Source organism: Falco punctatus (assembly GCF_963210335.1).
Source record: "Falco punctatus genome assembly, chromosome: 1".
NCBI lineage: Eukaryota > Metazoa > Chordata > Aves > Falconiformes > Falconidae > Falco > Falco punctatus.
In genome coordinates, this window is record NC_137580.1 from 21540586 (window position 1) to 21555018 (window position 14433).

The following is a 14433-nucleotide window of genomic DNA, read 5'->3' on the forward strand; positions in this document are numbered from 1 at the left end:
AGTTGGCTGTAGGGTGTGTGAGAGCTCTGATTTCTGTGTTAATTTAGTTGTCTTCAGAGATAAGAAAGACTGAAGGAATAAGTGTTTGAAGATTACTGTGTCTGTCCTGTTTCTGGCCACTAAGATTGGGGTTTTTAATGTTAATAATTTCATTTATGATAAATGGTGCAGCAGAAAACATCTTTTTCCTACATGTTTATCAGTTTTCTAAGCAATAGAGTCTGATACTTAATTTTGGTCGTCTTTGCCCCCACCAGAATAGGAGGTAAAACAGAGAATTTTCTTCTTTAGAGTACTTTGGGAACATCCTAACACATTAGCACAACTAGCATAGGTAAATCCAAAAGTAAGTCTGAGGCTTGTCTCATTTTTCAAGAATCAATGAAAAATGTGCGAGTCTCACTTGTTTCCTGCTGTTCTACTATAAGCTAGCTTTTATTATTTTTATCTCCTGTGAAAGCAAAATTGGGCATGTCCAGAAAACAAATGCCATACAGCAGAAGGAATAATCAAAAGGTTGTGAAGTGAAACAAAATCTGGAACATTGGGTGTTCAATTATATAGAATTAACATAAACATGAACAACAGTTTACCTAACTATTTTTTATGCCACATTAGCTTTTCTGTAGGAAGGAGAAAGTATTCTCTGGTGCTTGAAATGCAAATGTTTCAAATGTACATCTATGCATATTCCCTGTTAGCCATGATTAAGGTCAGGGGTTTTAATTTTTGCCAGGAATGACTGTGCAGTCAACATTTGTTTTATTTCTGAAACAGCTAGATGCAGTTATTAAGAAATGTCTCTTCTCCTTCCCATTCGAAGCCAAAACGTTCTCGTTTTGCCATTGAAAATTTTGATTCAGTACAGAAACACAGTTAAATTAAAGCCCAAGTGGTGTCCAACCCACACCTAGGAGATCTACACACATGCTTTATAATTGTACAAGGAAAGGGAGAGGGTATTCACATCTGAAATGTAAGAGATCCTTAGGTGGCTTTTTTATTGTTGTTGTTACCCCAATAGACACAAATAATCTGAGTATGTTCAATGTTAGCAATGTCTCTGAATATCCCGCTGTATGTACACATTAAAATATTGTCCCTTTAGAGCAATCTGGCCCTTTACCAACCTCCCAATGGCCATGGAAATAAACTGCAGTGCAAATTATGCTAAAAAAATCAAAGGATGAGAGTGAGATTCCTATCTGCAGAATTCATAATTTGTGCTTGCAGCCATCTGGCATTGCTCTCCCTTGGGACAGTGACCTCTCTCACTTCTCTCTCCATTGGTATTGCACTCACCTATCTCTTTGGTTGCCACACTGTCATATGAATGCTGCCTGTTATTTTTAAACATATTTATTTTCCTTTCTTTCTCTCCGTATGGAGGTGTATGCCTGCTCTTTGAATAGAAATTTCTGTAACAGCAGCTCTACTAATTGAAATACAACACAGTCTTGTTTACTAAACACTCAGTGTGGGCAAGTACCTTCAGCTCCAAGGAGCGGCATGGGTGAAAGAAGGAAACAGAGGCAGCCTCAGAGGCATCTTTGAGCACCTTCATACAATACATTGGTAGCACCAACCCCGGCCGGAGAGCCACAGATGTGACGCATGTAGTGTGTATGTCTTTCCGTCTCACTGAGCCATACATCAAAGCTAACTGACCTGCTTAAACTACTCACAGAAAACTAAACTACCTTGTCCCCTCCTAAATAACTTTGAATGGAAAAAGTCTACTTGATGGCCTTTTAAAGGTCACAGTAAGAAAAGGAAAGCTGGCTCCTTTTTTTTCTGTTTGTATTATTTGCCTTAAATGCTACATTTGTTCCAGTCCCTGCTGTGGAGAACAAGTATTTGGGCAGTTATGAAGCATGGAGTTATCAGTCCCTGTATCAAGACAATATTAGAAAAATGCTATTGTGAGCCATAAGCATGAAGATTCAGATTGTGAAGCCAATGTGACTAAATGCAGCCTTGCAAAATGTCCTTCAGGAGGTATCTCACCATGGGTTCACAAAGTCACGCCTGTACAAATAGGGCTGGCACTCTCTACAAGTCCTTACCAACATCAGCTAATTAACCACTATTTGCTATTTCATGCTTCCAGAAAATGACTGTCCTCTCTGGCAGCTCCAGAAATCCAGCACACCCCTTCCCAGGTGCTATAGCTCCATAAGCTGCTTTAACTTCTGCTGCTGCTTTCAGCTGGCACTAAGCAAGGTATGTCCTTGTCCTGTGTCACAGAGTGGAAGGGAGCAAGCACCAGTGAAGTTATTCAATCCCTCTTGATCCTTTCCTTACCCATTTTAAGTAGCTTACTGATACTCCTGTTGACGTATCTTTGCAACAAGCATGTTTTTTGTCCCCATTCTTCTTTCAGACCAGTCATCCATACCTGCATGAGATGGTGCAGGAACTGAATTGGTCAACAGACAAACAATAAGCACAATAATACAGTAAACATGCATCATAAAGCAAGTGTCCAGGCAGTGGAAATCAGCATGGTTTTATTAAAGTTAATGGGATTTTTTTACTCCTGAGAACTTGTTTACCCCAACTAGAAGTTATATTTTTGTCCAAATAACATAATTAATACAAGCACACTGAAGCTTCATACACTAAACCTCTATACATCCTCCATGTACAGGCCATAATCTTGTACAGATAAGATTATACCAAGTGAAATCCCAATCCTACTGAAGTTCTCAGAGTAGTTCCCATTCTCTGAAACCGTTATCTGCAATTCACTTTTTTCCCCCTGATAATTATGTGGTCATAGTATAATATAAAGGCAAGACGTTATAGGTGGTGTAAATGGGATCATGCACTACGTGACTGAAAATTCTGTATCATAAGTCAATCTCAAGGTAAGTGTCTGGCAAACCTTTTCTTAAAATTTAGGGGCGTTGCAGGAGAACTGACCTAATGGAGTCAACAGAAGAGCATTGGCTGGCTTTACAGGAGCTCAGTTTTGCCCCATTTACTTTAAATCAATACTGCAGCTGTAGTAGGAATGAGTTAAATTCTTCAGCTGAACTTCATTCTGATTTTAATTCATTAAAAGCTGAAATCCCCAAGCAAAACTCAGGACTTGCCATGAAGGTAGGAAACTCAAAAATGTCACGATGCTGCAAAGCCAACAGAGGTCCAATGACACTGTTCCAAGGGCAACGACGCCATCACACAGTCGTGGTGAAAAGGTGCAAAGAGATAAACTTTGTGTCTTCGTGTTCTCATTTATTCTACTCTGTTGATCCTTTGTGTCCACCTGAACTTGAAGAGAAAACAATTAAAGGAACTTTAAAAAGAGCCCTGTAACTGTTGCCATGCAATTAATTTACTCGTGGTATGCTTCCAGGCATCTTCAGTGGGAGAAAGTATGTGTCCAGAAGAATAACCTGATTTGATCTGAAAAAGACACGTACATAGTTAATCATAACGTTTCTACGTGTAGCCAGTCTTCTTTCTGAACACTTGCTACATCTTGACTAATTTAAACAGCAGTATATTCAGATTTGCCTATGCCTTTTTTTTTTTTAAGTATGTAAAATAAATCTATCTATCTAAATTCTATAACAAAACCCATTGATTTGGGTTTTGCTGTGGTTAGAAGAACAAATGCGGGGGTGTATAAAAACGCAAATGTGGTTGTTAATGTTCATATACTTCAATGCAACATTTCGATGCACTTCAGTTTATGGATGATATTTATATGGACCTATCACTAAGCATAGTCCTGTGGGTCATGGACTTGGCTACTTTGCCTTTCAAAAATATGCCTGATAACTCAAGGTACCCAGTTCTAGACCAGTAAGATCCTGGAGACCCCCATATCCTAATAAGCAAATCAAAGCAAGCAGAGAGACTGACGAGTCTGAGTGAAAAGGAAATGGGTTGTCCTATAACATGCTATAATTTGAGGTAATTATAATTAATTATAATCGTAATTATAATTACGTTTTGATAGTGCAAAGTTGGAAGAGAGTTTAGTCATTCCACCAAGGCTGGTGAAGTTAGTTAGGGGTTTTGTATCAATTGAATGTATTTAGGTATGGTCAAGAATTAATAGGAGAATTTTTATAAAAAAGTTTTCAGAAGTATTGCTCCAAAAACTGGGGTCAAAAGTTCCTTCTAGGTACCCAGAAGACTAAATATTATCCTGTTGGATTCTTCTCAGTAAGTGTATATACAGCAAAGGTGTATAACCCCCCTGCAATGTGATATACCATAAAAAGAGCCAAAAAAAAGAGGTGAAAGATGTGTCTCTATCCTTCCCTTAACAAATCCTAAGGAAAAAAATTCCAGGGACACAAAACATTAAATGAGTAAGACACTGGTTACTACCACTGGAGTTCAGTTTTACGTTTAATCAAAGTGCTAATGGAAATTACCTCGGTGGTTGCTGTGCCATCCTTATTAGCAGATACTCCACGTTACAAAGCTGCTGCGTCTAAACTGGCACCAGTGCCACAATCTGTGAAACCATGGTGCAACACATAGCTGTGGAAAAATAATTACTTCTGACCACCAGAGAAGAAGGTGGCTTATCGGTCAAGCAGTACATGTAGTTGTGCCTCTGTGGATAAATTAATAGCTTCACATCATAGATATGTTCTGCGTTTTCCATTTTTGGTGAACAATTTTGCAGTATACCGGTTTAAATGGTATACTGTGTTTATCAATCTGCAGCACAGCATTCAATTATCTAGATTAAAAGAATTTACAGGAAATATTCTATATCATAGAAGGCTAACTATATTGTGAAGTCATACAAGTATATTCAAATCAAACTATTTACAAAAGAAATGGCAAAACTGCCATTATTGTCAATACGCACCATAGAACATAGGAATACACGCATATACCTCTCCTTTGTCAGTATCTGAAGGTCAAATCCTGGAAGTGCTCCCAAGGTGGATCCTTTGAGGATTTATAGAAGCACGCTGAAGCAAAATGCAAGCCAAAATATATTTGATGTGAAAGGAAAAAGGAAAGCAACTGAGATCATTATTCAAGCAGTACCGCATCTAGTGCTTGGTTTAGATCTTAAATACTGGTAAAGCACCATTTCTGCAGCAGCCCTCTTTCTGCAGAGCCTGACACGTGGTATTTTGTGGCTGGCTGGCAACGATTCATTCCGCGTTTTGATTAAAAGACTATACAACATGCAAGGCAGTAGAGAACTCATCCTAAGACTTCTGAGTTATTTCTCTTCTGCTAGAAGCTGACATTACACTGACAGCCATCTCATACTTGCAGGTTTTCAAAGTTTCTCATCTTTCAAAGTTTCTCATCTTAGGGACACAGTCCAGTGGAATGCATTCCCGCCCCCCCCCCCCCCCCCCCCTCAAGTTTATGTACTTTGTTGATTTGTGAAAGAATACCTTAGGATGTTTGATATCTTTTGGCTTTGCGTTGCAGGCAGTTTTTCTACCAGTATCAGCTCTTCTAAATCCTGAGAGATTGACTTTTTCCCTGGCTTGTTAACTTAATGTAGGTTGCCTTTCTGCCGCTTCGGATAGAAGGGAATTAGAGGGAAAGGAGAGAAAGCAAAAAGAAACCCCCAAACTGCCACTGTTGCCTATTCTAGGTACTTCTGTGTTGCAAAGAAAATAATTCCTGAAATGGAATTCCTGTTATGGGAACACTTGGAAAATGAGGCTGGTATAAACTCCCCTGAACAAGAATTAGGAAGAAAGAATTTTATTTTAATACAATTTTAGAATTGAGGCATAGGCTGAAATTATATGGACCACATTGTTCTGGACTTCCTGTGACGCATGAGCCTTGATTCACTACATGACATGAAAAAAATTAATTCAGCTATACCTCTTTACCCTTTAGCCAGTAAAGGATTGCATGCTTCAAATTCTGGAATCACATCTTTTCCCCCTTATTTTAAGGTCAACAAATATATGCTTCAGCCTATGAGTCTTCAGTAGAGGTTATTACATTAAATGAATGACACAAGTACACAGGCAGAGGGAGAAAAAGGGGCATCAAAGCATTTAATCTACAACTTGTCACCTTTTACAAATTGTCTTGAAAAATGCTAATCACAGTGGCTTGTAATTCACTTGTCTTTCAGTTTCTGCCCCATTAAACAGCATTATGTCCCTTAAAGTCTTAAGTCTTCCAGTTTCGTGTACTTTTCACTCTTTTTTTCCCCCCATCCCCTTTGCCTGTTATAATACACTCTTCTTGCTCCATCATTCTCCCTGATAGACTCTTCTCCCTTTAGCTTTGGCAGAACACTGCTTTTTATTGTAGTTCCCATGATCTGTTTTGGTGCTCAGAGTGTCAGCTTGTTCCTGAAAAGACATATCTGCTTGAAAGCAAGGATCCTGCTTGCTGAATTCCTAACAAAAATGATTTAAACTCCATTTACGTAGGGACTGGGAGCCAGATCTTTCCTCTCCCTTTTCCCTTTAATATGCATGAAGAAACACAGGTGCCCAGTTCCCAGAGATGCATCTTACCAAGCCAGAGAGCACAGTACCTCACACTCTATGTCCAGGTCCCGACTCTTGTTCGTAGGCTGAGATCCACACGTGGGCACCATCCCACCTGGCAAACCACCCAAGCAGAGCATGAGCTGGTGGGCACCATCCTTACCACCTTTTCAGTGGACAGGGAGTCTGCCGGATGGCTGGGTAACAGATGGAGGAACAACGGGATGTATTTAGTGGGCCAGACCTAATGGATTCTGCTGGTGTCTTGGGAATACAGCTGTCAGCCGGAGGAATAAGGGCACACGTGTCCGCTTCCGTAGCAATTGCAGGGGTTGACAAAGTATAGTGATGTGGAGTGTGTGTGTGGGAAAATGACATAAGGGGAGATTCGGGGGGGGGGGGGGGGGGGGGGAGGCAGGGACCTCTGACAACTGATTCAATACGCAGACCCACCATAAGGAAACACAGTTCCTTTGCTTCTAACTGACTTGCATTGCTTTGATGGGGTACAGGTTCATGTAAGAGAAAAACTAAAACAAGATATAAGAAAAACTATTCCTGTTAAACCCTGGATTGGATCCTGTAGAGCATGATTAGTATCAAAACATTTATTCCTCTGATAAGTCTGAAAATATACAATGCAAAAAGTGGCTGTTATTTACCTCTAAATGTGGCAAAATGGTTTAGATAAAGGGCAAAATCCTGTCTGCTCTTTTTATTGCATTAGAAAAAACCCAGTGTGAACAGATAAAATGCTCAGGCACCAGATGAGAGCAGACAGAACCAATAAAATCAGAAATAAAGATGGTGTTTTATTGTGCTCTAGTGGATGGGTGAATTATACCCCTGAAACGTATTTCACCAACTTACTGTGTACAGGTTTGATGGGAAGTAACCCTTTCTGTAATTGCTGCCTGGTGCTTACCCAACAGTGCAAGGCAGTGTAACAGTAATACTAAACCCTGTAAAACTCTTCCAACAACCATATAAAGACCAAGATTGAGGTCTCTAATAGTGCTGTAATGACTGTATAAAGAATTATGACACCTTAACGACGATCCTAGGGCAGCCAGCACGCCATCAGTACAGCAAGACACACGCCAGACTCTTCTGAGTGCAGATAAATGAGTGACGGAGGAAAAGGTCAAGAGTATTACGTAGAGTCAGAGATTTTCTGAGCGTAAGATCATTAGATCATTTAGACTCACCACCTGTGTAACACATGGTAAATAACCTCACCACACAGCCCTGGAATTCACCCAGGTATCTTGTGTTAAGCATATGCATACCCAACGAGGCACCAAATCCTGATCTGAAGTCACTGAAAGACAGAAAATCTGACACTTCTTTTGGCATGGTGTTCCAGCGATAAAATATGTGCATTGTTGCCTCATCCTGAACTAATCCAGAAATTTTTGAGGATCCCTGCATCTGTCTTTAGGTGATTAAATACTGCAGGAAATAAGCCAGAATGGCTTGACATGTTTAGACCTTATTAAAATGGAAGAGCTGTGAGAATCGGGAATGCTAGTTGTTAAAAAGCAGCACTAGGACTCACTTCAGAATTGATTTGTCCTTCCTGAGATCAGTTTTCAAGTGGTGACACATCATCCCTGGGAAGACATCCTGCCAAAAAAGAGAGAAAAAGAAGGAAAGGGATTTTTTGGTACGGATACTTGAAGTCATATAAATATTTTAAGAAGAGCATAATCACATATTCCTAAAGGGAGCAAGTAGGGAATATTCTGGCTGAAGAAAAGATTCTGCGTTACAGACCAAAGACTAACAGAATGGACTTAGCTACTAAGTTCAGCTGCAACTTCAGCAGTTTAATTTGCTGAATAAAAGCTACTGTGCAGTAGAAAGGCAGATGTTAGTCCAGCAAAAATAGCTGTCATGCAAGATGAATATAGGTGTGCTGAAATAGCCATGCATCATCCACAATTTCTCTGGCTGCAGGGATGCTACGGGTTGGCAGCACATTGGCTCAAGGACCGTGCACAACACCCCTGACAGATAGGGAGGACATTTCCCAAAGCAGGCAGCCAAGACCTTTGAGGTTTCTAGAGCCTCAGAATGACTTTCTCATGTTTTTCTAGTATTAGGACAAGGGCTTCCACAGACAATCGATGGCTTCCACAGTATCGAGAGAAATTATTTTGCGAGCTGTATTGCATGGCTGGTTAACTAGCTCCTGCAAGCAACTGCAGGCATAGGGTATGCAGAACCGAGCTGACTGCAGAAATTGGAAGCACAGATAATGCACTACGCACCAGAGAGGGACAGGATTCATAAAGTCTTCTCTAAATATCTGGGAACAAATCCCAACCTTCACTGGATTTAATGACAAAACTAAATGTCATTTCACGAGTTTTAGGTGTTTTTTTCCCCCCACCAGATTTTCTAAGCTCGTGCATTCAGACCTTCTAAAGCAGGGGCTGGTAACCTCCCAGAGAAGCAAGAAGTTGTTTTGCCACTGGGTGAGGTGCGGGATCCCGGCTCCCACAAAGCTGCACGCCACGGCGTGGGCTGGCATCCATGCTCTCCTTCAGCATCATCACGTGGAGGTGCTTTCTCTCTGAAATGGAGAAATCCATACAATAAAGGCCAAGACAGATCCTTTGTAATGGGGAAAAGAATATGGAATCATTTGTGTAAGACACCAAACAGCCTATAATTGAATATATAGGGAATTAAATACATATTTATTTATAGAAATGCACAAACCTTAAAATAACATATTGAGAACTCAAAGGATAGAAATTAGGAAATATCTTAGGAATTCAGGGAAAATCATGTATACACAAATTGCATATGCACACACAGAAGTGACACCACTTTTAAAAAACTAATGTCATAGTATTTTGTCAGTTCTCTGGCCCTTTAGAGACAGCGGATTCCTTCTCACAGAGCACACAGAGAGCAGACCAGGCACAGAGGACAGCAACCCGTGCATCCTTCCTAGCACGAACTCTCACATGATGGGTTAAATGGACTTTTTCTGTTCAGGGCCCAGGGAGATTTGCAGGGAGAAGATGGCAATTCCTAATAGCCTGACTGCCAGCTACAAATACCTTCCTGATGGAAAATATGCCTGGATCCCAACATCTCACAGAGGATCACTGCTTCCTTGCACACAGATAACAAGTTCTCCCTCTGCAGAAAGATTTCCTAGGGGTATGGGATACAAAAGGGGGAAGGCCGTAAGCTCTCAGCTCTGCCCACTTTTGACAGTTTTTCAGGTGTGCTTTGCTCTCTTCTGCTTTTTTCTAATCGAGAGTAGCATATGGCCACTTGTTAAATCTCAACACCACGGTTGCTGGAAATCCTGTTATTAGAGTCATTTAATAATGCTGATGGATGTCGTGGGGGAAGGGGAGGTAGTTATGGTGGCTGTGTGCTTGATTTCTGGAGAACTAATTAAAAGTCCCTGCAAAATGCTTTTCTGAGGTATTATAAAATAGAACACACACACCCCAAAATGAGAAACATGAAACCTGAGTTCACTCCTGTGATATTTAGATACATTCAGAATGAAAAAAAAAAAAAAAAAATCAAACAGAAACCCTGGGAGACTGGATGCAGTAGGACATTCTTCTGAATCATAGATTAATTATGCACGAGAGATGGTGGAATAAGACTGTCAGCCCCATTGCTCTGTCTCAAATAAAATGAAAGTTTTTCTTTCTATTAATTACTTTAAAAATATTTTTCCTGGCAAATATAACTTCCAGTTCACTTAATGACAGAAAAGAGAGACTGTACAGTTCACTGCTCTTCTCTCATTTCTGGGCTAGGAAAAAACCAACATCACATACACTAAAACTTTCAGCTTTTGTCCAGAAATATCCTATGTAGCCACAGTGTTGTAACCTGTAGAAATACTCCTGTCTTTAAAGGGCTTTCACACCTGGTTTTCCCCTTTCAGTGTAAACATTGAGTAACTTTTTGACAGTTTATATTGTGTTAAGAAAAAAAACACCCCAAACCTTGCAATATAAACTGCATATACAGACACATTTTGTAAATATATTCCAGAGCAACATGGAAGAACAAAAATTTGGAAATATAAAATACCAGATGAGAATTGTTTGTAAAGACAGCTGTGCTACACTGTGAAATCATATAATATGAGGGTGCCTTATCTACAAATGCCCTGATGCTGCTATATGACAGATTTTTCTCTATGAACAGACATACAACTGAATACTCACAAGTTGGTTTTATGATCACAGTAGGATGTGCTCTTTACAGTAATGCATCTGCTCATCACTTCAACCACTCTAGATTGTGACAATGAACTTTTATTTTAAGGAAGCACTGTCTTCCTAATAGAGGTTTTATAAAAAAAAAGACTAATTTGGAGTCCTTTTTAAAGATTTATATTATCATACAATGATTTATCATCATAGAAATCCCTTAATGATACCAAAAGACATATAAAAAAATTATGAAGAGTTAGAATAGTCTAGCATAATCCAGTAATTGAGTTTCCAAGTCCTACTTGAAGTTTATGGCTGTTTGCATTTAATCTACATGATCTGATCCAGCATGAAATTTTAGCTTCTCTATACCAGAAAAGCATCTTATAGATACATGTTTTATCCCCGGCGCAAAGGAATTAGTTAGATTTTGATTGTCGGTGAAAGGACCATTGATAACATCTATTGCAATGTTATCTCTATGTCCGCAAAACCAACGCAATAGCTCTACACAATAAACAGTTGCAGCGTTGGCTAAGGCTAGCCACCAAATGCCCTCTAAAAATCTGAGCTGGTGTTTAGATCTTTGGTTTCTGATGTGAACATTTTGCTCGTTCTGCAACACCGCCTGAACTCAGATTAGAGGTTATTACAATATGAATGGCTATCGTGTTTGCTTCTGCATGCAAAAGCCAAGCTCAGATGATTAAAGCTCTGATCTGCAAGCTGATAACTTGATTTGATTCAGCAGTTCTGAAACAGCACTGTACAAAAGGTTGTTTTTTGTGGTTTTGGTTTTTTTTTTTTTCCCACCAAAGCACTGTAACTTAGTTTCATAACTTAGCAAAAAGTAAGGATGGCTTTACGTACAAAAATTTCCAAAAAAGCTACCTTATTATTGCACAATAACATTAAGTAATTGCATTAAAACTATATAAATATGTTTATCCCCAACACTGGTTTGAACCTTTGTTCATCATTTGGGATTCTGCCATGAGTTATTCGCATTCTAAGAGCCAAGTCAACAGACGGCACATCAGTAACCCTTCAGAGACCTACTGGTTGTGGAAGGATGCGCTCTGCCTTGACAGGAGCTGACCCATTTGACATTGTCCAAGACTAGGGCTGTAACAAACTACCAAAAATGCATTAAATAGAGAACTTCCAGAAGAAAACTTTAATACCTATGGTAAGAGCCACTGCTTAACTCTGGGACTGTAATTTATTGCTGAAAAAAAAATGTAATTAATGCAATTATCACCCATGAACAATCTTTACAGATAGACATTTAGGTAACTTACATTTCATTGCTTTTTTTACTCTTTCACAACCAAAGGCTGAAACAAGGCTTACTATAAATATGGTTAAGTTGCCAGATTTAAAAGAAAATTAGAAATGTTGATTATTTTTCATGATTATTTTGTTCATAGTTTGCAGGTAGAAGATCAGCAACAAGTTCAATACAACATTCGGCTCATTAAATCTTTTCAAATATCCCGACTTCTGAAATTGTTGGCCGACGTTTATTATAGCAGTCAGAATATCTCACTCAATTTCTAAATCCGAGTCAAAGATAAAACATCCATATTCACCACTGTAAAAAGTGCTTGGGGTCTTTTCTAAATGTCTGAGTACCAAAACTTAGAAACTCTTGCTAAATATCTTGTTTTAATAGGTATAACTGAAATGAAGAAGGCACGAACTTCTTTGTTTTCAATTATTGACAGATGCAAGGCTCTCCTTTTGCAGGACTCTGAAATGAAGTAGAACTCAGGTTTGGTGGAAAAATAGTTAATTTGATTTATAAAACAACATTTAACATTAAAGTGGAACATTCAACTCCTTGTGTCTGTTAAATTATCAGACAAAAAAGATAACAAAGTTGACTGAGGTCTACTGAAACAGTACATTTTGACCATTTTGAAATATCTTTGATTCTTATAAAGGAGCAGAAACTTTGAAACTAGGATGAAGATGCTCTGAGTCTAATATTCAGAAACCTGTTCATGTAAAAACATGCGTAAAAAAATAAAAGATTCCTTAATAATAAGTTAAAGGGTTTAGCATTTTTTATGAAGTCTCTTTATCAGTTTTTAAAAAAATAGCTCAGCTCAACTGAAACAGTCATGAATATTATCAAAAAGAAAAAATGTTTGAGGGTGTGCTGTGTTTAGAAATAGCACTATATCATTCAATAATGATTAAGACAATTTCCAACAGTCTTGGTTATTTTTTCCTCAAATATTAACATAAATACATACTAAAATTTTTAGCTCTGTGTATGTGTGTATATATATATATATGAACTGCTGTGCTATATTTAAGAGCCAGACACAGCACATTTTATGACTTTACCCCTCCATTTTAAGCAGGAAATCTCATTTGACCTCTTTCTTGTCGAATACAATTGTATCCTAATGGTGTCAAAATGTGAAATGAAACATAGGCAAGTAAGAGAAGAAAAGAAACTGAAATGAAATAGTCTTACAACACTGAGCATCACTTTCAGCTTCTTGATTATTTTTTTGTCATGGGACGTATTACAAATGAGAAATTCATTTGAGGCATGTCTTACTTTTGAGCTCAGTGAATGATCTGCAATTTAGAATAATTTTTTCCCAAACTGAGAAGATTATTCAAGTGGCCCGTGTTGGGAAGAGTACGGTTTAACTTCAACATCCAATTCTGCACCAGGAACCAGTATGAAACATCAGACCAATTCCAAAACTGGGATTTTTCACTGGCAGGGAAGGATATTCTGTGCTACAAAAAAATTCTTGACAAACTTGCTTCTGTTGCAAGGATGCCAGGAAAATTCAATAAAGTGTAGATAGAACATGAACTCGAAGTCTCTTGCTGTGGGTTTGATTTAGCTGGATGAGTTCCAGAGAAAAATAATAGTACACATCAGGGTGTACATATACATCTGTCTACTGCATTTAGCACATTTTGCATTGAATAATTGAAAAACTAACCCCTTGTAAATTATGTAGTAGGAGTTTTATGCTGAAGGAATAAAAAGAATTTTCATCCTTGTGCAATTTTACATACTGCTATAATCCTTGCTTTCCCAGCAGCTAAATTCTAATGATGGTAAATAAAATATAAATAAAGGAAATTTGGTTAAGATTTCTCATGGTCCCACATGGACTCTTTGGAAAGGTATCGTAGCTCCTCAGGACAGGGCAAGGCACTACTAACTGTGCAGAAAGGACACACTTCATCAGTGCTGACACTGGACTGGCCAGTGCCAAAAAGAATTTTCCATGTATATTTTTAGGACCTGCCATTCAGAGATGTTAAGCCTTGGTAGCTTGTTGCAATCAGATCTAAAAAGCGTCCCCTCCCATCTTTTTTACATCAGTGTATCTATACTGACTTTGTATATTATTTCTGAGTTATACACGGGGAAGTATGAAAAGAACCATTCCCCGGGAGTAAAATTCCAATTGAAGCGTAAGCTTGTGTATAGCCACTTATTTGTATGAATTATATGAAAGTCATGGGTACTCTCGGTGTAAATCCAGGTGGAACCGTGCCACTAATCTATGAACATGTTGCACTCTTGAGAGGAGAAAAAACAAATCTAGAGATCCGACAGCCTTATAAAAGCATTCCCATTGTGGCATAATCTTTTAGAAAAAAAATAAATCATACCCCATCTTTTTGTAAATTGACCTGTAAGTTACTGGCAGCAAATCAATAGGGTACAAATGAAAAATAATAATGCAATAACAATGCTGTGTATTATCTTGGACCCCAGGCGAAAACTTGTA